Genomic DNA, 21672 nt, shown 5'->3' with positions numbered 1-21672 from the left:
GGTTAAATGGTCACACAGAGGACACATTTCAGACGTGTTTTCAGTTCCACATGTGCGAGGAGAATACGTTTCTGAGCCACCTTGCACACATGCAGCATTACCGCTGTACAAGGTGGCTGGATAACGTAAAAACGCCTGGGGGAGGGGGGACAGGTTCCCTTCAATTTCAGTTCTTGTGTCTGCGTGGCTTTTGCAGGACACGTTGCCGGCTGCACAGCAGGGGAACAGCTAGCGGTGCTGGACCCCACTGACACATTGGCGAGGTGTTTTTCTCTGTGCAGCTAGCACATCTGGGCCCCAACTGGCGGTGTGTTAGAGCCCAGGGTCAGCAGGAGGAGGAGCAGGAGGAGGAGGAGCAGGGGGAGGGGAGTGTAGGCCGAAGCCTGCACTGGCGGCAGCTTTGGGTCTGTTGTGTCTGCGTGGCTTTTGCAGGACACGTTGCCGGCTACACAGCAGGGGAACAGCTGGCGGTGCTGGACCCCACTGACACATTGGCGAGGTGTTTGGCTCTGTGCAGCCAGCACTTCCGGACAGCAACTAGCGTTGTTGGAGCCCGGGCTCTGCAGGTGGAGCAGAGTGTAGGCCGAAGCCTAATTGAACCGATTTCAAAAGTCACCTTTAACCCCCCCTCAGGGGTTACAAAGTAGAAGAGCCACAGCTTATGCAGCAGCAGTGCTGCGCAAGTCAAAGGTTGCTCTTGTAATTTTTCTCCTTGCACACGCTGAATGGAACACGTATAACATTCAGCCCTTTATACAGTCAAACTGTGTAATGGAGGCAAGAGTTCCCTTTGTAATGAGATGCAGCACAGGTGTCAAGAATCCCACCTTGGTGCTGGGTGCAGCCTCCCGAGCGTTGTTATTTGCTGTACAGGAGTCTGCGCTGTCGTGTTATCCCCTGGCCTAGCGCCGTTAGCGCTGCCCATCTTCTGGCATCATGTAATGTCGGCCGGTGCGGTTCGCGATGCCCATGAATCCCAGCCCCGCAGTGTCTTAACATTGTTAAAACACTGCGGGGCTGGGATTCAGGGCCTGGCGCAGCACATATGTTGGCCTCTCACACTCGGGTCCTTACACCCGCTTCAGACTGTGCGGCGTCATCTGATCCCTTATCGCATGCCACGGCCATGAAGCCGCACAGTCCGAAGAAGGCGGAAGGAGAGGAGGGACAGGCGAACTGATGCACTGATCCTGCCCATCAATCACACCCTCGCAGTCCCATTAAATAAGACAACGAGGGCTGTTGTGTGGGTCAGGGCGGCCGCAGAGGCGCAGCCAGCCAAACAATGATGCCAGAAGACGGGCAGCGTTACCAAGGAGCTTGTTGCGTGTGTCAATACAAAGTCAAATCACACCTGAGGGACGTTTTAATGGTCACAGAGGACACATTTTAGACGTGTTCACTTCAACATGGGCAAGGAGAATAAGTTTCTGAGCCACCTTGAACACATGCAGCATTACTGCTGTTCAAGGTAGCTGTAAAACATAGAAACACCTGGGGGAGGGGGGACAGGTTCCCTTCAATTTCAGTTCTTGTGTCTGCGTGGCGGTCGCAGGACACGTTGACGGCTACACAGCAGGGGAACAGCTGGCGGTGCTGAACCCCACTGACACATTGGCTGGTGTTTCTCTCTGTGCAGCTACCACATCTGGGCAAAAACTGGCGGTGTTAGAGCCCAGGGTCAGCAGGAGGAGCAGGGGGAGCGGAGTGTAGGCCGAAGCCTGCACTCGAGCAAGTTGAAAGGAAACCTTTAACCCCCCCCCCCCCAGGCGTTTGTAGCTGAAAGAGCCATTGTGTACAGCACTAATGCTGGAAAAGGTAAACTTAGCTCTTTTAATTATGGTCCTTGTACATGCGGAACCTAACATTTATGAAATGTGTCTCCTCACAGCGTTAAACCGTCCGGTAGGTGGAACTTTCCTTTGTCGTGTGACGCAGCACAGCCATCATTTTTACCCCCTTGGCGCCGTGCGCCGCCTCCTCAGCGTTGTTTGAATCTGTCCCGGAGCCTGCGCTGTTAGGTTAGCCCTTGGCCATGCACACATGTTGCGCTGCCCGTCTTCTGACCTCATTTGGTGTCAGGCTGGCTGCGCCTGTGCGGGTGCGCTGGCCGAGATCCCGCCTCGCAGTGTCGTCTAATGTAATCCCACCGCGGGCCTGTGATCCGTGCCCGTGCGCAGTGCATATCCTCTCCTCTCACTCCCCTCCCTACGGCTTTTTCAGACTGTGCGGTGTCACGGCCGTGGCATGCTATTAGGGACCAGCTGACATCGCACAGTCTGAAGAAGCCGTAGGGAGGGGAGTGAGAGGAGAGGATATGCACTGCGCACGGGCACGGATCACAGGCCCGCGGTGGGATTACATTAGACGACACTGCGAGGCGGGATCTCGGCCAGCGCACCCGCACAGGCGCAGCCAGCCTGACACCAAATGAGGTCAGAAGACGGGCAGCGCAACATGTGTGCATGGCCAAGGGCTAACCTAACAGCGCAGGCTCCGGGACAGATTCAAACAACGCTGAGGAGGGGGCGCACGGCGCCAAGGGGGTAAAAATGATGGCTGTGCTGCGTCACACGACAAAGGAAAGTTCCACCTACCGGACGGTTTAACGCTGTGTGGGGACACATTTCATAAGTGTTTGGTTCAGCATGTGCAAGGAGCATCACGAAAAGAGGCACTTTTTCCCTTTGCATCATTACTGCTGCACAAGGTGGCTCCTTCAGTAACAAACGCCTGGGGGGGGGGGGGGTCAGGTTCCCTTACATTTAACTTGTTGTGCCTGCGTGGCGGTCGCAGTACACGTTGCCGTATACACAGCAGGGGAACAGCTGGCGGTGCTGAACCCCACTAACACATTGGCGAGGTGTTTGGCTCTGTGCGTACAGCACTTCTGGACGGCAACTAGCGGTGTTGGAGCCCAGGGACAGGTGGAGGAGGAGGAGGTTGGAGGAGGTCGGAGGGGGTAGGAGGGATTGCCACACACACAGCAGGGGAACAGCTGACGTTACTGAACCCCAATAACAGAGGAGGGTCTGTTGACTGTGCGTACAGCACTTCTGGACGGCAACTGGCGGTGTTGGAGCCCAGGGACAGGTGGAGGAGGAGGAGGTTGGAGGAGGTAGGAGGGATTGCCACACACACAGCAGGGGAACAGCTGACGTTACTGAACCCCAATAACAGAGGAGGGACTGTTGACTGTGCGTACAGCACTTCTGGACGGCAACTGGCGGTGTTGGAGCCCAGGGACAGGTGGAGGAGGAGGAGGTTGGAGGAGGTAGGAGGGATTGCCACACACACAGCAGGGGAACAGCTGACGTTACTGAACCCCAATAACAGAGGAGGGACTGTTGACTGTGCGTACAGCACTTCTGGACGGCAACTGGCGGTGTTGGAGCCCAGGGACAGGTGGAGGAGGAGGAGGTTGGAGGGGTAGGAGGGATTGCCACACACACAGCAGGGGAACAGCTGACGTTACTGAACCCCAATAACAGAGGAGGGACTGTTGACTGTGCGTACAGCACTTCTGGACGGCAACTGGCGGTGTTGGAGCCCAGGGACAGGTGGAGGAGGAGGAGGTTGGAGGAGGTTGGAGGAGGTAGGAGGGATTGCCACACACACAGCAGGGGAACAGCTGACGTTACTGAACCCCAATAACAGAGGAGGGACTGTTGACTGTGCGTACAGCACTTCTGGACGGCAACTGGCGGTGTTGGAGCCCAGGGACAGGTGGAGGAGGAGGAGGTTGGAGGAGGTTGGAGGAGGTAGGAGGGATTGCCACACACACAGCAGGGGAACAGCTGACGTTACTGAACCCCAATAACAGAGGAGGGACTGTTGACTGTGCGTACAGCACTTCTGGACGGCAACTGGCGGTGTTGGAGCCCAGGGACAGGTGGAGGAGGAGGAGGTTGGAGGAGGTTGGAGGAGGTAGGAGGGATTGCCACACACACAGCAGGGGAACAGCTGACGTTACTGAACCCCAATAACAGAGGAGGGACTGTTGACTGTGCGTACAGCACTTCTGGACGGCAACTGGCGGTGTTGGAGCCCAGGGACAGGTGGAGGAGGAGGAGGTTGGAGGAGGTAGGAGGGATTGCCACACACACAGCAGGGGAACAGCTGACGTTACTGAACCCCAATAACAGAGGAGCGACTGTTGACTGTGCGTACAGCACTTCTGGACGGCAACTAGCGGTGTTGGAGCCCAGGGGCAGGTGGAAAAGCAGAGGAACACAATGTAGGCCGAAGCCTGAGAAAGTCGAAAGGGAACCTTTAACCCCCCCCCCAAGGCGTTTGTAGCTGAAAGAGCCAGCTTGTGCAGCACAAAAGATGCAAAAGGAAAAGGTGGCTCTTTTCATCATGCTCCTTGCAAACACAGAACTAAACACTTATAAAATGTGTCCCCTGAAGCCGTGAAACCGTCCCGGAGGTGGGACGTAATATGACGCAGCACAGCCATCATTACTACCCCCCCGCCGCCGTGCCCCGGCTCCTCAGCGTTGTTTGATTCCGTCCCGGAGCCTGCGCTGTTATGTTATCCCGTGGCCAGGCACACTTAGCGCTGCCCATCTTCTGACATCATTTGGTGTCAGGCTGGCTGCGCCTGTGCGGCCGCGCTGGCCGAGAGCCCGCCTCGCAGTGTCTTCTGATGTAATCCCACTGGGGGCCTGGGATCCATGGCCATGCGCAGTGCATATCCTCGCCTCTCACTCCCCTCCCTACGGCTTCTTTTCCAGACTGTGCGGTGTCACGGCCGTGGCATGCTATTAGGGACCAGCTGACACCGAACAGTCTGAAGAAGCCATAGGGAGATGAGTGAGAGGTGGAGGTTCAGATATGCACTGCGCATGTCCATAGATCCCAGGCCCCCAGTGGGATTAAATCAGAAGACACTGCGAGGCGGGCTCTCGGCCAGCGTGGCCGCACAGGCGCAGCCAGCCTGACACCAAATGATGCCAGAAGACGGGCAGCGCTAAGTGTGCCTGGCCACGGGATAACATAACAGCGCAGGCTCCGGGACGGAATCAAACAACGCTGAGGAGCCGGGGCGCGGCGCCGGGGGGGTAGGAATGACGGCTGTGCTGCGTCATATTACGAAGGAAAGTCCCACCTCCGGGACGGTTTTACGGTATCAGTGGACACATTTTATAAGTGTTAAGTTTTGCGTGTGCAAGGAGCAAAACCAAAATAGCTACCTTTTTCCTTGTGCAGCATTACTGCTGCACAAGGTGGCTCTTTCAGTAACAAACGCCTTGGGGGGGGGGGGGGACAGATTCCCTTACATTTCAGTTGTTGTGTCAGCGTGGCGGTCGCATGACACATTGCCGGCTACACAGCTGGGGATCAGCTGACGTTACTGAAACCCAATAACACTGGGTCGTATGTTTTGACTGTGCAGACGGCACGTCTGAGCCTCAACTGGCGGTGTTGGAGCCCAGGAATTTAAGTTCAGGTGGTAGAAAGATGAACACAACAGGAGACCTGGATAACGTATACAGTGACCTAATTATTTAATCAGGAGGAGTGGCAAATTCCTGCGAGATCCAGGCCTTGTTCATTTTCAGGAAAGTAAGCCGGTCAACGTTATCGGAGGATAGTCGCATGCGACGGTCAGTTAGTACACCACCTGCAGCACTAAAGACACGTTCCGATAATACACTGGCCGCAGGGCAAGACAGCACCTCCAATGCATACTGGCTTAGCTCTGGCCATGTATCCAGCTTTGAGACCCAAAACTTGAAAGGGGAAGAGCCGTCTGGGAGTACAGCAAGAGGGCAAGACATGTAGTCTGTCACCATCTGACGGAACCGTTGCCTCCTGCTGACTGGAGCCGTCTGTGATGGTGTAGACTTTTGTGGCGGGCACAGAAAACTGTGCCACAGTTCGGCCATACTGGTCTTGCCTTGGGCAGAGGCACTGCTTCTGCTCCCTCTTTGTGCAGAGCCTCCACCACTGCCTGGACGCACTGAGCTGCTTTGGAATGCACTAGCAGCACTTCTCTCAGTTGGAATGGAGAAGATGATGGAACTGACCAGTGTGTCTTGGTACTCCCGCATTTTTCGCTCCCGGTTCAACGGTGTGATGAGGCTTTCTACGTTGTCCCGGTAGCGAGGATCGAGGAGGGTGAACACCCAATAATCAGACATGTTGAGAATGTGGTCGATGCGGCGGTCGTTTCTCAGGCACTGCAGCATGTAATCCACCATGTGCTGCAGACTGCCAACTGCCCAAGAAACGCTGTCCCCAGCTGGAGGCGTGATCTCTGCCCGCTCGTCATCACCCCACCCTCGCTGTACACACTGAGTACTGGACAATTCGGGAACTCCCTCCTCTGGACGGATGTCTTCCTCCTCCATTGACTCCTCCTCATCCTCCTCACAAACTGTCCCCTGCCTACGCGTTTGTGAGGAACCACGTGGCGCTGACTGTCCACAAGATGATGGAAGTGGTGAATCCTCATCCTCCACCTCTTCCACAACATCATCCCTTAGCGCTTGCAGTGATTTTTCAAGCAGGCAGATAAGGGGGACAGTCATGCTGACTAGTGCATCATCTGCACTCGCCATCCGCGTGGAATAATCAAAGGGACGCAAAACCTGGCAGACATCCTTCATAGTGGCCCACTCTGTGGTTGTGAAGTCTGTACGGCGCTGACTGCGACTTTTTTGCGCCTGATACAGCTGGTACTCCATTACAGCTTGCTGCTGCTCACACAACCGCTCCAACATATGTAACGTGGAATTCCACCTGGTAGGTAGGTCACATATGATGCGATGTTCCGGCAGGCGGTGTCGGCGCTGCAGAGCCGCAATGCGCGCTTTTGCCGTGCTGGAACGCCGCAAGTGAGCACACTCTAGGCGGACCTTGTGCAGCAGTGCATCAAGATCCGGATAGTCCCTCAAAAAACTCTGCACGACCAAATTGAGCACATGTGCCAGACATGGGATGTGAGTGAGGTTGCCGAGGCCCAGGGCTGCCACCAGATTTCGGCCATTATCACACACTACCATGCCTGGCTGGAGATTCGCTGGCTCAAACCACACATCGCTCTCCTGCTTGATGGCATTCCAGAGCTCCTGCGCTGTGTGGCTACGATTCCCCAAAAAAATTAATTTCAACACGGCCTGTTGACGTTTGGCCACGGCTGTGCTCATGTCGGTCGTAACAGGTACACGTTCATCACGGGTCCATGTGGAGGTGGACTGTGACGGCTCCTGCAGCGATGATTCTGAGGAACTGGTGTAAGAGGAGGAGTCAATGCGTACAGAATGGATTCCTGCAATCCTTGGAGTGGGCAGGACACGTCCTGCGCCACTCGCACGGTCTGTACCCGGCTCAACTACATTAACCCAATGGGCAGTGAGGGAAAGGTATCGCCCCTGTCCATGTTGACTGGTCCACGCATCGGTGGTGAGGTGGACCTTGCTACTGACGGCGTTCAGTAGCGCGTGTTTTATGTGTCCCTCAACATGCTTGTGCAGGGCAGGGACGGCTTGCCTGCTGAAGTAAAAGCGGCTGGGCACACTGTACTGTGGGACTGCCAATGACATCAAGTCACGGAAGCTGTCAGTCTCCACCAGCCTGAATGACAGCATTTCCAGTGACAGAAGTTTGGCAATGCCTGCAGTCAGAGCCTGTGCTCGTGGGTGGTTTGACGAGAAAGGCCGCCTTTTCTCCCATGCCTGTACTACCGATGGCTGTAGACTGGGCTGGGAGTGTGTGGTTGACTGGGAAAGTGGTGCTGCGGGTGGAATGACAGCGGGTCTCTGGACAACAGGGCCAGAGGTTCTTCCACGGCGATCCTGGGAGGAAGCCGAACCAGCTGCGTGTGAGCTAGAGGAAGAGGCAACACGAGCTGAAGAGGTGGTAGCTGCCGCTGTTGGTTGGCCTAGCTCTTCAGTGTGTTTGTCTAACTCCGCCGGGTGCCTGTTGCGCACATGTTTCCACATGTTGGAGGTATTGAGGTTGGCGACTTTTTGACCTCTTTTGATTTTTTGATGACACACCTTGCATCTGACATAGCAAATGTCATCTGCAACTGTGTCAAAAAAGGACCAGGCACTGCAAGTCTTGGGAGCCCCCCTTTTGACTTTTGGAAGAGACATGCTCCTTACGGGTGCCAAAGCGGAGGCTGCAGGATCCGCAGTCTTCCCCCTCCCTCTCCCTCTTTGGGCCGTACGGGGAATCTCTTCCTCAGAGCTGCTCCCACCACCTTCCTGTCCCTGACGCCAAGATGGGTCAAGGACCTCATCATCTACACTACCCTCTGCCCCCAACTGCTCCTCCTGGGTAGTCTCAGCAGCAGAGCACGCACCAGTAAGTGGCACCTGAGTGTCATCATCAGCTGATGCGGCCTGCGAGGTGGTGACCGGAGCCACTGGCCCACCCGCCTCTTCAGAGGAAGACAGAAAAAGCGGTTGGGCATCACTGCACCCTGCCTCTTCTTCCATTTCTCCAATGCTGCTTGGCTGGCCCCCTGTTTCCAAGCCAAGAGATGATTCAGAGAACAGAAGTAGAGACTGCTCCTGTCCTGGGATCTCTGTCTGCCTGGGCAATTTTGCAGGTGGTGAAGAGACAGATGGCTGCTCTCCAGTGCTCTGTGTCTGAGAGGATGTGGCACTAATGGAAGTTGATGCATTAGCTGCCATCCATCCCACAACGGCTTCAATTTGGTCTTGACGCAGCAGCGGTGTACGGCGCTCGGCGACAAAGCTGCGCATGAACGACTGTTCCCTTGTGAAAGTGGGTGCTGATGACTCACCGGTGCCCGCAGCAGGCACAGAATCCCCACGTCCCCTCCCTGCTCCGCGCCCACACCCACGCCCACGTGCCTTACTCACTGCCTTCTTCATCTTGGTTGACTGATAAAGATAAGCAGAAAAGTACTAACGGCTTTGTGTGCTTATTCCTGAGCAACTCCTCCTAACAGGTATAAGACACACTAATTTTCTAAAGTGTGGACTAGACTTGAATATGAGCTAATGTGGCCTACACAAATGTAAAGTGGTGTAACTGGTGTGTTTGGTGAACTTTATTATTTATTTATTTTTTTGGGGCTGAACTGACAACGGATAGAGCTGCAGTCACACGGAGACCGTGCAGACAGACGTAAACGGCGCTGCAAGGCCCAAAAACCCTCCTCTACTTTATCCTATGTAGTGTTTTTCCACAAATTAGCTGGAGACGGGTGGAAAGACACTAATAGGATTTTTTTAAATTAATTAGCAGCAGACTACACTACTTGAAAACAAAATGAAAATTGATTTGGCGGTATGACGCAGTGAACAACCCTGAGCTGGAGACAACCAAGCTACGGCTGCTCACAGACTACAGGGCGAGCTGCAGTCACACGGAGACCGTGCAGACAGCCGTAAACGGCGCTGCAAGGCCCAAAAACCCTCCTCTACTTTATCCTATGTAGTGTTTTTCCACAAATTAGCTGGAGACGGGTGGAAAGACACTAATAGGATTTTTTTAAATTAATTAGCAGCAGACTACACTACTTGAAAACAAAATGAAAATTGATTTGGCGGTATGACGCGTTGAACAACCCTGAGCTGGAGACAACCAAGCTACGGCTGCTCACAGACTACAGGGCGAGCTGCAGTCACACGGAGACCGTGCAGACAGCCGTAAACGGCGCTGCAAGGCCCAAAAACCCTCCTCTACTTTATCCTATGTAGTGTTTTTCCACAAATTAGCTGGAGACGGGTGGAAAGACACTAATAGGAATTTTTGGAAAAAATGTGCAGCAGCCTGCACTACTTCAAAAAAAAAAAAAAAAAGGACAGTATGAGGCAATGAACCACCCTCCCTGAACTGAATACAACCAGCTATGGATGGCCTATGTGGCTGCACTCAGACTAGAGAGTGGGCTGCACTCACACACACACACAGAGAGACCTTGCAGATCGCTGTGAAAACAGCGCTACAAGGCAGAAGGAAGGTGATTAGTAGGTGAACACAGCGGTTGCTAAATTAGCCTTTGGAAAGCACAAAGAAGCAAATCGCTATCTCTAAACTGTCCCTCAGTCAGCAAACAGCGTCCTGTCACTAACTGAATTCACAGCAGAGTGATCGCAAAATGGCGCCAGCGACTTTTAAACTGCATCATGACATCATTTAAGCAGCCAATCACAGCCTTGCCAGTAGTTTCATGCCCTCCATGCTAAACAGGATGTGCCCACACTTGGAATCTTTCTCATTGGCTGAATTTCTGAATTTTGAATCATGGAACTTCCGATTCCGGTATCCGATACGCGCCAAGTATCGGAATCCCGGTATCGGAATTCCGATACCGCAAGTATCGGCCGATACCCGATACTTGCGGTATCGGAATGCTCAACACTAGTGGTGAGTGGATCGATAAAGGTTTTGGGTGTGAAATTTTCAGAGAAATTGGATGGAGAGGAAAGCTGGGTGGATGTGAGAGAGAGAGTGGAGCGTAAGTTAAATTTTTGGAGTTTGAGGGATCTTACGTTTTTTGGTAAAATTTTAGTTATTAAGAGTGTTGTGTTACCTATTTTTTTGTATGTTGCGATGGTTTTTCCACCAAGCTACATGTGTATTAGAAGATTAAACAGGGTTTTGTTTGTCTTTTTTTGGGGTTCATGTATGGAGCGTGCGAGGAGAGAGATTGTTATGAAGAGTTTGGATAAGGGGGGACTGGGTTTCCCAAATTTGAATGTTTTTCTCGGTGTGAATATTATGGTGTTTGTATTAGGTGTGATTAGGAGGGATGGGAAGTATGCATGTATGTGCAGGTTTTTGTTTGGAAATTTCTTGTTTCTTTTGAAGTGGCGTGAAAGAGATCTTAGGAGCCCAGTGGCTTTTGAGGTTCCTGTGTGGTATGTGTGGGTTTACAAATTTTTAGTGAAGTATGAACTGTGTGATGTGGATGTGAGATTGCTAGAAAAGAAGAAAGCTGTATATAAGATGATTGAGTGTAGGGAGGTGGAATGTGACATTAATGTTGGACGAGCCCACAGGCTGTCCTTGCCAGATCTTAAAATGGTAAGAGGGGATGATGTGCAGAAAGTATGGAAGAAGGTACGTGTGAATGGTATGACAAATAGGCAGAGTGAGATTGTATGGCAGTCATTGCATGGGGTGTTGCCAGTGAGGGAGTTTCTGAAAAATCGGGGTTTAGTGAGGAGTGAGAAGTGTCCGAGGAGTGGATGTGGTAAGAGTGAGAGTGTGGTGCACTTGTTTTGGAATTGTCAGTATGCTAGAAGTGTGATTGCAGGTCTGGGTCGTTTGTGTAATAGTCCATGAGCCGGGCCAGATATCGGTACCACCCGGAGTGACTAATTTTCTTTGGTATTTTTAGGTAGATGCATGTCTGTAGTTTATTTTTTGATATGATAGCCCTTACATATACGTAGCTTATTAACCCCTTCAGCCCTAGGCCTATTTGTACCCAAGTGCCTAAGCCAATCTGACCTGTGCCACTTCATGGGCTAATAACTTTGGAACGCTTTCACCTATCCAAGCCATTCTGAGATTGTTTTCTCGTGACATATTGTACTTCACGTCAGTGCTAAATGGGAGTCAATATATTTTACCTTTCTATATAAAAAAATGCTAAATATTCGGAAATTTTGGAAAAATCGGCAATTTTTTAACTTTGAAATTCTCTGCTTTTTACAAAAATACTGATACCCCCCATAATAGTTATTAATTTACACTCCCCACATGTTTACTTCATATTGGCATCATTTTGAAAATGAAACCTTATTGTTTTACGACGTAATAGGGCTTATAGTTTTATGCGCAATTTTTCACATTTACAGCAAAACCCACTTTTCAAAGGACCAAGTCACTTCTGAAGTCACTTTAAGGGGCTTACATAACAGAAACCACCCATAAATTACCCCATTTTGCAAACTACACCCCTCAAGCTGTTCAAAACTCATTTTTAAAAACTGTTAACCCTTTAGGTGTTCCACAGGAATTTTAGCAGAATGAAGGCGAAATTTCAAAATTTCATTTTTTTTCCAGATATTACATTGTAATCCAATTTTACCTGCAACCTAGCAAGGGTTAACGGCAAACCCAAACTTGGTTACCCTAATTCTGCAGTTTATAGAAAAACTTCCTTCCATGGCTAGAAGAAAACCATGCAAGGGACCTTCACCATCTGGATGAAACACTGAAGAACATCACAAACTTTCGCATCAGTGTGTCGCAGGGATCCTTCGAAAAGCTCTTGGATAATGAATCTTGCACACTTACCCTGAAGCTCTTTCAAGTTTATCTTGAGACCCTCAGAAATGAACAACTCTCAGCATTCTGGATGTCATACTTGGACATGGTCGAGACCATGCTGGCCCTGGTTCGAGCTTCAAGAGAAGGCAACTGGATGCTTCACCTAGGAGCAATCCGACAGATGATACCATGGTGTTTTGCCTATGACAAGGTCAACTATGCCCGATACCTAACCTATTACTATGCCACAATGTCTCGGCTGCCCATAGAACACCCAGAGGTCCATGAATACTTCATGCAAGGTGGCTTTTCGGTCCAGATCGGTAGCAAGAATCCTTTTGGACGAATTCCTGTGGACCAGACCATTGAAGAGACAATCAACAAAGACACCCAGACACCAGGGGGCACAAAAGGCTTCAGCCTCAAAGTTGGAGCTGTTTCCAGGTTCTACCTGACATCAGAGTACCGCAGTATGTACTTGAGGCAGCTGAGGGCCCTGGTAGGCCAACAATATACTGACTTCAGCCATTCAGACCTACAGGTGTCTAGGATTAGAAGAGATGAAGCCGATGTCCAATCTTTCGTTCAACTGCTGGAGACAGGTTGGGTGAACCCCTTCAACAAAGAGCATAATGGTGAACTTATCAGTTTGTCAACAGCGACTGTAGCACCACCAGATGTAGCCAAAGACCTTCAAGGGGCATACAGTATAGGAGAGGATGCATATCAAACATTCAAGGATGAGCGTTTGGGTACCGATAAGCCAACTACATTGTTTCATGACAAGATGACGAAGAACAAACTTAAAACGTTCTCTAACATCCAAATGAAGACACGCAGACAAGGTCTTGGCAAGGAGGTAATTTTGAAGGCTGACAGAAACCTATTTGGCCAGATGATACTTGTAGCTGAGAACAGAAAGCTACAAATGAGTGATGTCTTGACTCATCCCCTGGGTCCATTGCCATGGGCACTTGCCAATGGTGATGGGTCTATCCGCAAGACCAACAAGGCTGCCCTCGCAAGGGAGTTGGAGAGGAATGCTCGTCCTGCAGAAGTGATCCCCGAGCCCTCTGCAACCATCATTGATGGGATGAGCCTGGTTCAGAAACTGAAGGGAAACAATGCAACATTTGGCCAGCTAGCAGGCACAGCAATGAGTCGCGCTATCCATGAGGGTGCTAAGAGCAAGCGCATTGATATTGTCTTTGACGTCTACAAGGAGACATCCATCAAAGATACAGAAAGAGTCAACAGATATGAAGGCACAGGGATCCATTTCAAGAACATTCAACATGGGCACAACATCCAGCAGTGGAAAAAGCTTCTAAGTAGTTCCTCCAACAAGGCAAGTCTCATAAAGTTTCTGGTAGAAGAATGGAAGGCGAAACACCACAGGGAGAAGCTTGAGGAGAAGGAGCTGTATGTCACATGTGAGCAGCTCTGCTTTAAGATCACCAAAGAACAGTGGGAAGAGGCTGCTGACCTTAAGTCAAATCAAGAAGAAGCAGACACACGCCTCCTTCTCCATGCTCTTCATGCAGCAGAATCTGGTTACAAGTCGGTCATCATCACTTCGGAGGATACTGATGTCATGGTCCTGTGTCTGGGCATGTGCCACAAAATCCCATCCCACCTGTTCCAGAAATGCGGTACACAGAACCGGACAAGATTCCTGGATATCACCACTCTGAGCCGAACATTGGGAGGCAGCGTATGTGATTCATTGATTGGTATGCATGCATTTACAGGCTGTGACACCGTCAGTGCATTCGCTGGCCGTGGGAAGATGACGACACTCAAGCAGTTGAAGATGAACAAGACATACCAGGATGCCTTTCAGGAAGTTGGTCGTTCATGGGAAGTGTCTACCGAACTTTTTGAGAAGTTACAGGAAATCACCTGCCACATGTACCTGCCAACTACCCAAACAACTGAGGTAAACAGGCTCCGTTATCAGCTGTTCTGTGCCAGACGTGGAGTGGTAGAGTCAAGTCAACTCCCTCCTTGCCAGGACTGCCTTTTCATGCATGCACTGCGTGCAAACTACCAGGCTGCGATCTGGAGGAGAAGTCTGCAGAGCCAGCCATGGGTTGCAAACCCAACAGACTGCGGTTGGATGATAGATAACGACGGAAAGCTTGTTGTCAAGTGGATGCAAGGGGCACCAGCACCAGAAGCTATTATACAGCTACTGTCCTGCAAGTGTGTGCGGTCATGTGAACTTCCTCAGTGTACTTGCCTCAGCAATGGCCTGAAGTGCACAGACATGTGCAGATTACAGACATGCCAGAACAAGGGTACTGAAGACGAGCCAGTAGAACAACAGTCAGATTCAGAGTCCGATGTTGAAGATATTATGGAGTAACATATATATATATATATATATATATATATATATATATATATATATATATATATATATATATATATGCACATGACATGTTCAGTGTGTATTTACATAACTTGGATTAAATTTTGTTACAAATACTACATCTAGTCACTCCGGGTGGTACCGATATCGTCATATTTGGTTCTTGGCTCATGCTAAAATTCCTGTGGAACACCTAAAGGGTTAACAGTTTTTAAAAATGAGTTTTGAACAGCTTGAGGGGTGTAGTTTGCAAAATGGGGTAATTTATGGGTGGTTTCTGTTATGTAAGCCCCTTAAAGTGACTTCAGAAGTGACTTGGTCCTTTGAAAAGTGGGTTTTGCTGTAAATGTGAAAAATTGCGCATAAAACTATAAGCCCTATTACGTCGTAAAACAATAAGGTTTCATTTTCAAAATGATGCCAATATGAAGTAAACATGTGGGGAGTGTAAATTAATAACTATTATGGGGGGTATCAGTATTTTTGTAAAAAGCAGAGAATTTCAAAGTTAAAAAATTGCCGATTTTTCCAAAATTTCCGAATATTTAGCATTTTTTTATATAGAAAGGTAAAATATATTGACTCCCATTTAGCACTGACGTGAAGTACAATATGTCACGAGAAAACAATCTCAGAATGGCTTGGATAGGTGAAAGCGTTCCAAAGTTATTAGCCCATGAAGTGGCACAGGTCAGATTGGCTTAGGCACTTGGGTACAAATAGGCCTAGGGCTGAAGGGGTTAATAAGCTACGTATATGTAAGGGCTATCATATCAAAAAATAAACTACAGACATGCATCTACCTAAAAATACCAAAGAGAATTAGTCACTCCGCTTGGTACCGATATCGTCAAATTTGGTTCTTGGCTCATGGACTATAAGGAGTTGTGTGAGGTGAATCTGTTGTCTTTTGAGCTTTTTATGTTTGGATTGGGTATGTGTGGGGAAAAGGAGAGAGTATTGTGGTTGATGATGACATGTATAAAAGAGGTTTTGTGGGATGTGAGGAATATATATGTGTTTAAAAGGAAGGATATTGAGGTTAAAAACTGTATAAAAATTATTTTGGGAAAATTGTATTTTTGCTTTGTGTGTGATCAGAGGAGGAGAGGGGAGGTGGATGCCGAGGGAATTTGGAAGACTAAAAAGTGGAAACATTTTGTTAATGTACCTTGAGGTGTTTTTTGTTGTTAATAAATTTTCTTGTGTTTTCCAGTGATGATGGGAATGGCGGTGGCACTAAGTGTGTGGCACGCTGTTTTGGGAGATGAGTTCCTTATAGTTTTGGTTACCTGACTGTGGAACTTCCCATCTGAGGGAAAAAATAAAAAAAAAATAAAAATCAGTGTCCGGCCTCAAGGCGGCACAAGTATAAAACCATTTTTGGTTATCGCCTCTCGGCCTTTTGGCTATGATCGTCGTCGTCGTCGCCGCCGCCGCCCAAGATCAATTGTAGTATCTGTTCTTATCAGTTTAATATCTGATACGTCTCCTAATTGGGGACCATATATTAAATGGATTTTTAGAACAGGGAGATGGGAAAAGAGCTTGCTCTGTCCACTCACGCATTGACCCGTTATTGCAGTATCTCCGGGAACAGTGCACTCCTTCTCTGATCCGGTTTCCAAAAACAGATTGAATTGAAATCAGCGCAAGTTGCGTTTTAACCCACGATGTGAATTCTTTTCAGGGTCAAAGAAGCACATTTCAGATGCCAAGTGTAGCATTTTGCTCGCTTTCGCTTGACCATTTGCATCATTTTGTGTGTGTGCCTTGCCTTGCTTTCACCTATGTATGTCAAGCATTATATTGCATTCAATATGCAATTAATCAATCAATCAATCAATTTGTATTTACTGATTGCATCAGGTGTGTTAAGATGTAGGCCTGTATTAGGCCTTTGTTACTGTGTTGCATATATACTGTACCATCCATCTACAAAGTTAGGCCCCCCTGCTGTCAGTACTTGGCGTTTAAATTGAAGTATCCAATGAGTAGTTCTGCCATACATACCACATATGTGACCGCATGAATTCTTTTGTAAAACCTTGTTTCCCTCATGTGGACCACTGACTTTTAAATTTGGTGTATATGTATTTAAAAAAAGGAAAAATCGTGTATGTGCTGATCTCGAATACGCTGCCTATCTCCACCTGTGTGAGTATTCTAATGCTTTCTAGCAACCAGGTGCGCTGCCTGCATTAGATGGAATCTGTTCACGGAACCCTCACGTGTCACAATTGGCCCTTGGCCATGGTCGTTCCACGTGTCACAATGGGCTGGAACCCTCACGTGTCACACTGGGTCCTTGGCCTATAAAAAGCAGCGCGGTGGCAGTCGCCTTCAGTCTGCTGCCGGAGTAGCGGCGAGCAGCATGGTGGTAGATAGGCAGCAGGGTCTATACCCGGCATCTGGAGAGCTAAGGGAAGACAGCTGCTCGCTTGTTTGTTTTTGGAATTTCCCTCTCGCACACCTCCTCCTGAGGGCACATAGGAACAAAGAGGAGTAGGAGGGTTACAATAGGTGGGGTTATGCAGATTAAAAACAAGGGGCTCACAGCTTGAACAAACAGCAGAACGGCCATTGTGAAGGCGTCCGGTTTGCTAAAATGTCCTCCTCAGGGCAATCTTTTGCTCCATCTCCCTAAAGGGTATCAGTGTTAGGCCTTGGTGCGGCACAAGTGCAAAACGAGTTCTTGTTATTGCTTCTTGGCCTTCTGGCTTGGATGAAGGATCAGTGTCCGGCCTCACTAAGTGTGTGGCACGCTGTTTTGGGAGATGAGTTCCTTATAGTTTTGGTTACCTGACTGTGGAACTTCCCATCTGAGGGGAAAAAAAAGAAAAATCAGTGTCCGGCCTCAAGGCGGCACAAGTATAAAACCATTTTTGGTTATCGCCTCTCGGCCTTTTGGCTATGATCGTCGTCGTCGCCGCCGCCCAAGATCAATTGTAGTATCTGTTCTTATCAGTTTAATATCTGATACGTCTCCTAATTGGGGACCATATATTAAATGGATTTTTAGAACAGGGAGATGGGAAAAGAGCTTGCTCTGTCCACTCACGCATTGACCCGTTATTGCAGTATCTCCAGGAACAGTGCACTCCTTCTCTGATCCGGTTTCCAAAAACAGATTGAATTGAAATCAGCGCAAGTTGCGTTTTAACCCACGATGTGAATTCTTTTCAGGGTCAAAGAAGCACATTTCAGATGCCAAGTGTAGCATTTTGCTCGCTTTCGCTTGACCATTTGCATCATTTTGTGTGTGTGCCTTGCCTTGCTTTCACCTATGTATGTCAAGCATTATATTGCATTCAATATGCAATTAATCAATCAATCAATTTGTATTTACTGATTGCATCAGGTGTGTTAAGATGTAGGCCTGTATTAGGCCTTTGTTACTGTGTTGCATATATACTGTACCATCCATCTACAAAGTTAGGCCCCCCTGCTGTCAGTACTTGGCGTTTAAATTGAAGTATCCAATGAGTAGTTCTGCCATACATACCACATATGTGACCGCATGAATTCTTTTGTAAAACCTTGTTTCCCTCATGTGGACCACTGACTTTTAAATTTGGTGTATATGTATTTAAAAAAAGGAAAAATCGTGTATGTGCTGATCTCGAATACGCTGCCTATCTCCACCTGTGTGAGTATTCTAATGCTTTCTAGCAACCAGGTGCGCTGCCTGCATTAGATGGAATCTGTTCACGGAACCCTCACGTGTCACAATTGGCCCTTGGCCATGGTCGTTCCACGTGTCACAATGGGCTGGAACCCTCACGTGTCACACTGGGTCCTTGGCCTATAAAAAGCAGCGCGGTGGCAGTCGCCTTCAGTCTGCTGCCGGAGTAGCGGCGAGCAGCATGGTGGTAGATAGGCAGCAGGGTCTATACCCGGCATCTGAAGAGCTAAGGGAAGACAGCTGCTCGCTTGTTTGTTTTTGGAATTTCCCTCTCGCACACCTCCTCCTGAGGGCACATAGGAACAAAGAGGAGTAGGAGGGTTACAATAGGTGGGGTTATGCAGATTAAAAACAAGGGGCTCACAGCTTGAATAAACAGCAGAACGGCCATTGTGAAGGCGTCCGGTTTGCTAAAATGTCCTCCTCAGGGCAATCTTTTGCTCCATCTCCCTAAAGGGTATCAGTGTTAGGCCTTGGTGCGGCACAAGTGCAAAACGAGTTCTTGTTATTGCTTCTTGGCCTTCTGGCTTGGATGAAGGATCAGTGTCCGGCCTCAAGGCGGCACAAGTATAAAACCATTTTTGGTTATCGCCTCTCGGTCTTTTGGCTATGATCGTCGTCGTCGTCGTCGCCGCCGCCCAAGATCAATTGTAGTATCTGTTCTTATCAGTTTAATATCTGATACGTCTCCTAATTGGGGACCATATATTAAATGGATTTTTAGAACAGGGAGATGGGAAAAGAGCTTGCTCTGTCCACTCACGCATTGACCCGTTATTGCAGTATCTCCGGGAACAGTGCACTCCTTCTCTGATCCGGTTTCCAAAAACAGATTGAATTGAAATCAGCGCAAGTTGCGTTTTAACCCATGATGTGAATTCTTTTCAGGGTCAAAGAAGCACATTTCAGATGCCAAGTGTAGCATTTTGCTCGCTTTCGCTTGACCATTTGCATCATTTTGTGTGTGTGCCTTGCCTTGCTTTCACCTATGTATGTCAAGCATTATATTGCATTCAATATGCAATTAATCAATCAATCAATTTGTATTTACTGATTGCATCAGGTGTGTTAAGATGTAGGCCTGTATTAGGCCTTTGTTACTGTGTTGCATATATACTGTACCATCCATCTACAAAGTTAGGCCCCCCTGCTGTCAGTACTTGGCGTTTAAATTGAAGTATCCAATGAGTAGTTCTGCCATACATACCACATATGTGTCCGCATGAATTCTTTTGTAAAACCTCGTTTCCCTCTTGTGGACCACTGACTTTTAAATTTGGTGTATATGTATTTTAAAAAAGGAAAAATCGTGTATGTGCTGATCTCGAATACGCTGCCTATCTCCACCTGTGTGAGTATTCTAATGCTTTCTAGCAACCAGGTGCGCTGCCTGCATTAGATGGAATCTGTTCACGGAACCCTCACGTGTCACAATTGGCCCTTGGCCATGGTCTGGAACACTACGTGTCACAATGGGCTGGAGCCCTCACGTGTCACAATTGGCCCTTGGCCATGGTCGTTCCACGTGTCACAATGGGCTGGAACCCTCACGTGTCACAATGGGTCCTTGGCCTATAAAAAGCAGCGCGGTGGCAGTCGCCTTCATTCTGCTGCCGGAGCAGCGGCGAGCAGCATGGTGGTAGATAGGCAGCAGGGTCTATACCTGGCATCTGGAGAGCTAAGGGAAGACAGCTGCTCGCTTGTTTGTTTTTGGAATTTCCCTCTTGCACACCTCCTCCTGAGGGCACATAGGAACAAAGAGGAGTAGGAGGGTTACAATAGGTGGGGTTATGCAGATGAAAAACAAGGGGCTCACAGCTTGAACAAACAGCAGAACGGCCATTGTGAAGGCGTCCGGTTTGCTAAAATGTCCTCCTCAGGGCAATCTTTTGCTCCTTCTCCCTAAAGGGTATCAGTGTTAGGCCTTGGTGCGGCACAAGTGCAAAACAAGTTCTTGTTATTGCTTCTTGGCCTTCTGGCTAGGATGAAGGATCAGTGTCAGGCCTCAAGGCGGCACAAGTATAAAACCATTTTTGGTTATCGCCTCTCGGCCTTTTGGCTATGATCGTCGTCGCCGCCCAAGATCAATTGTAGTATCTGTTCTTATCAGTTTAATATCTGATACGTCTCCTAATTGGGGACCATATATTAAATGGATTTTTAGAACAGGGAGATGGGAAAAGAGCTTGCTCTGTCCACTCACGCATTGACCCGTTATTGCAGTATCTCCGGGAACAGTGCACTCCTTCTCTGATCCGGTTTCCAAAAACAGATTGAATTGAAATCAGCGCAAGTTGTGTTTTAACCCACGATGTGAATTCTTTTCAGGGTCAAAGAAGCACATTTCAGATGCCAAGTGTAGCATTTTGCTCGCTTTCGCTTGACCATTTGCATCATTTTGTGTGTGTGCCTTGCCTTGCTTTCACCTATGTATGTCAAGCATTATATTGCATTCAATATGCAATTAATCAATCAATCAATCAATCAATCAATCAATTTGTCTTTACTGATTGCATCAGGTGTGTTAAGATGTAGGCCTGTATTAGGCCTTTGTTACTGTGTTGCATATATACTGTACCATCCATCTACAAAGTTAGGCCCCACTGCTGTCAGTACTTGGCGTTTAAATTGAAGTATCCAATGAGTAGTTCTGCCATACATACCACATATGTGACCGCATGAATTCTTTTGTAAAACCTTGTTTCCCTCTTGTGGACCACTGACTTTTAAATTTGGTGTATATGTATTTTAAAAAAGGAAAAATCGTGTATGTGCTGATCTCGAATACGCTGCCTATCTCCACCTGTGTGAGTATTCTAATGCTTTCTAGCAACCAGGTGCGCTGCCTGCATTAGATGGAATCTGTTCACGGAACCCTCACGTGTCACAATTGGCCCTTGGCCATGGTCTGGAACACTACGTGTCACAATGGGCTGGAGCCCTCACGTGTCACAATTGGCCCTTGGCCATGGTCGTTCCACGTGTCACAATGGGCTGGAACCCTCACTTGTCACAATGGGTCCTTGGCCTATAAAAAGCAGGGTGGTGGAAGTCGCCTTCAGTCTGCTGCCGGAGCAGCGGCGAGCAGCATGGTGGTAGATAGGCAGCAGGGTCTATACCCGGCATCTGGAGAGCTAAGGGAAGACAGCTGCTCGCTTGTTTGTTTTTGGAATTTCCCTCTCGCACACCTCCTCCTGAGGGCACATAGGAACAAAGAGGAGTAGGAGGGTTACAATAAGTGGGGTTATGCAGATTAAAAACAAGGGGCTCACAGCTTGAACAAACAGCAGAACGGCCATTGTGAAGGCGTCCGGTTTGCTAAAATGTCCTCCTCAGGGCAATCTTTTGCTCCTTCTCCCTAAAGGGTATCAGTGTTAGGCCTTGGTGCGGCACAAGTGCAAAACAA

The 21672-nt window shown here is 48.8% G+C and overlaps 4 pseudogenes; all 4 read left to right on the top strand.

The window, feature by feature from the left end:
• Positions 1–15970: 15970 nt before the first annotated feature.
• On the top strand, positions 15971–16191 carry LOC143777690 (U2 spliceosomal RNA; annotated as a pseudogene).
• Positions 16192–17472: 1281 nt separating this feature from the next.
• Positions 17473–17687, top strand: LOC143777180 (U2 spliceosomal RNA; annotated as a pseudogene).
• Positions 17688–18853: 1166 nt separating this feature from the next.
• Positions 18854–19074, top strand: LOC143777713 (U2 spliceosomal RNA; annotated as a pseudogene).
• A 1231-nt stretch (positions 19075–20305) lies between these two features.
• Positions 20306–20514, top strand: LOC143777643 (U2 spliceosomal RNA; annotated as a pseudogene).
• Positions 20515–21672: the final 1158 nt, after the last annotated feature.

This window comes from Ranitomeya variabilis, chromosome 5 (genome assembly GCF_051348905.1).
Source record: "Ranitomeya variabilis isolate aRanVar5 chromosome 5, aRanVar5.hap1, whole genome shotgun sequence".
Lineage (NCBI taxonomy): Eukaryota > Metazoa > Chordata > Amphibia > Anura > Dendrobatidae > Ranitomeya > Ranitomeya variabilis.
The sequence above is the reverse complement of the archived record's forward strand: the minus strand, read 5'-3'. Positions and strand labels throughout refer to the sequence as shown.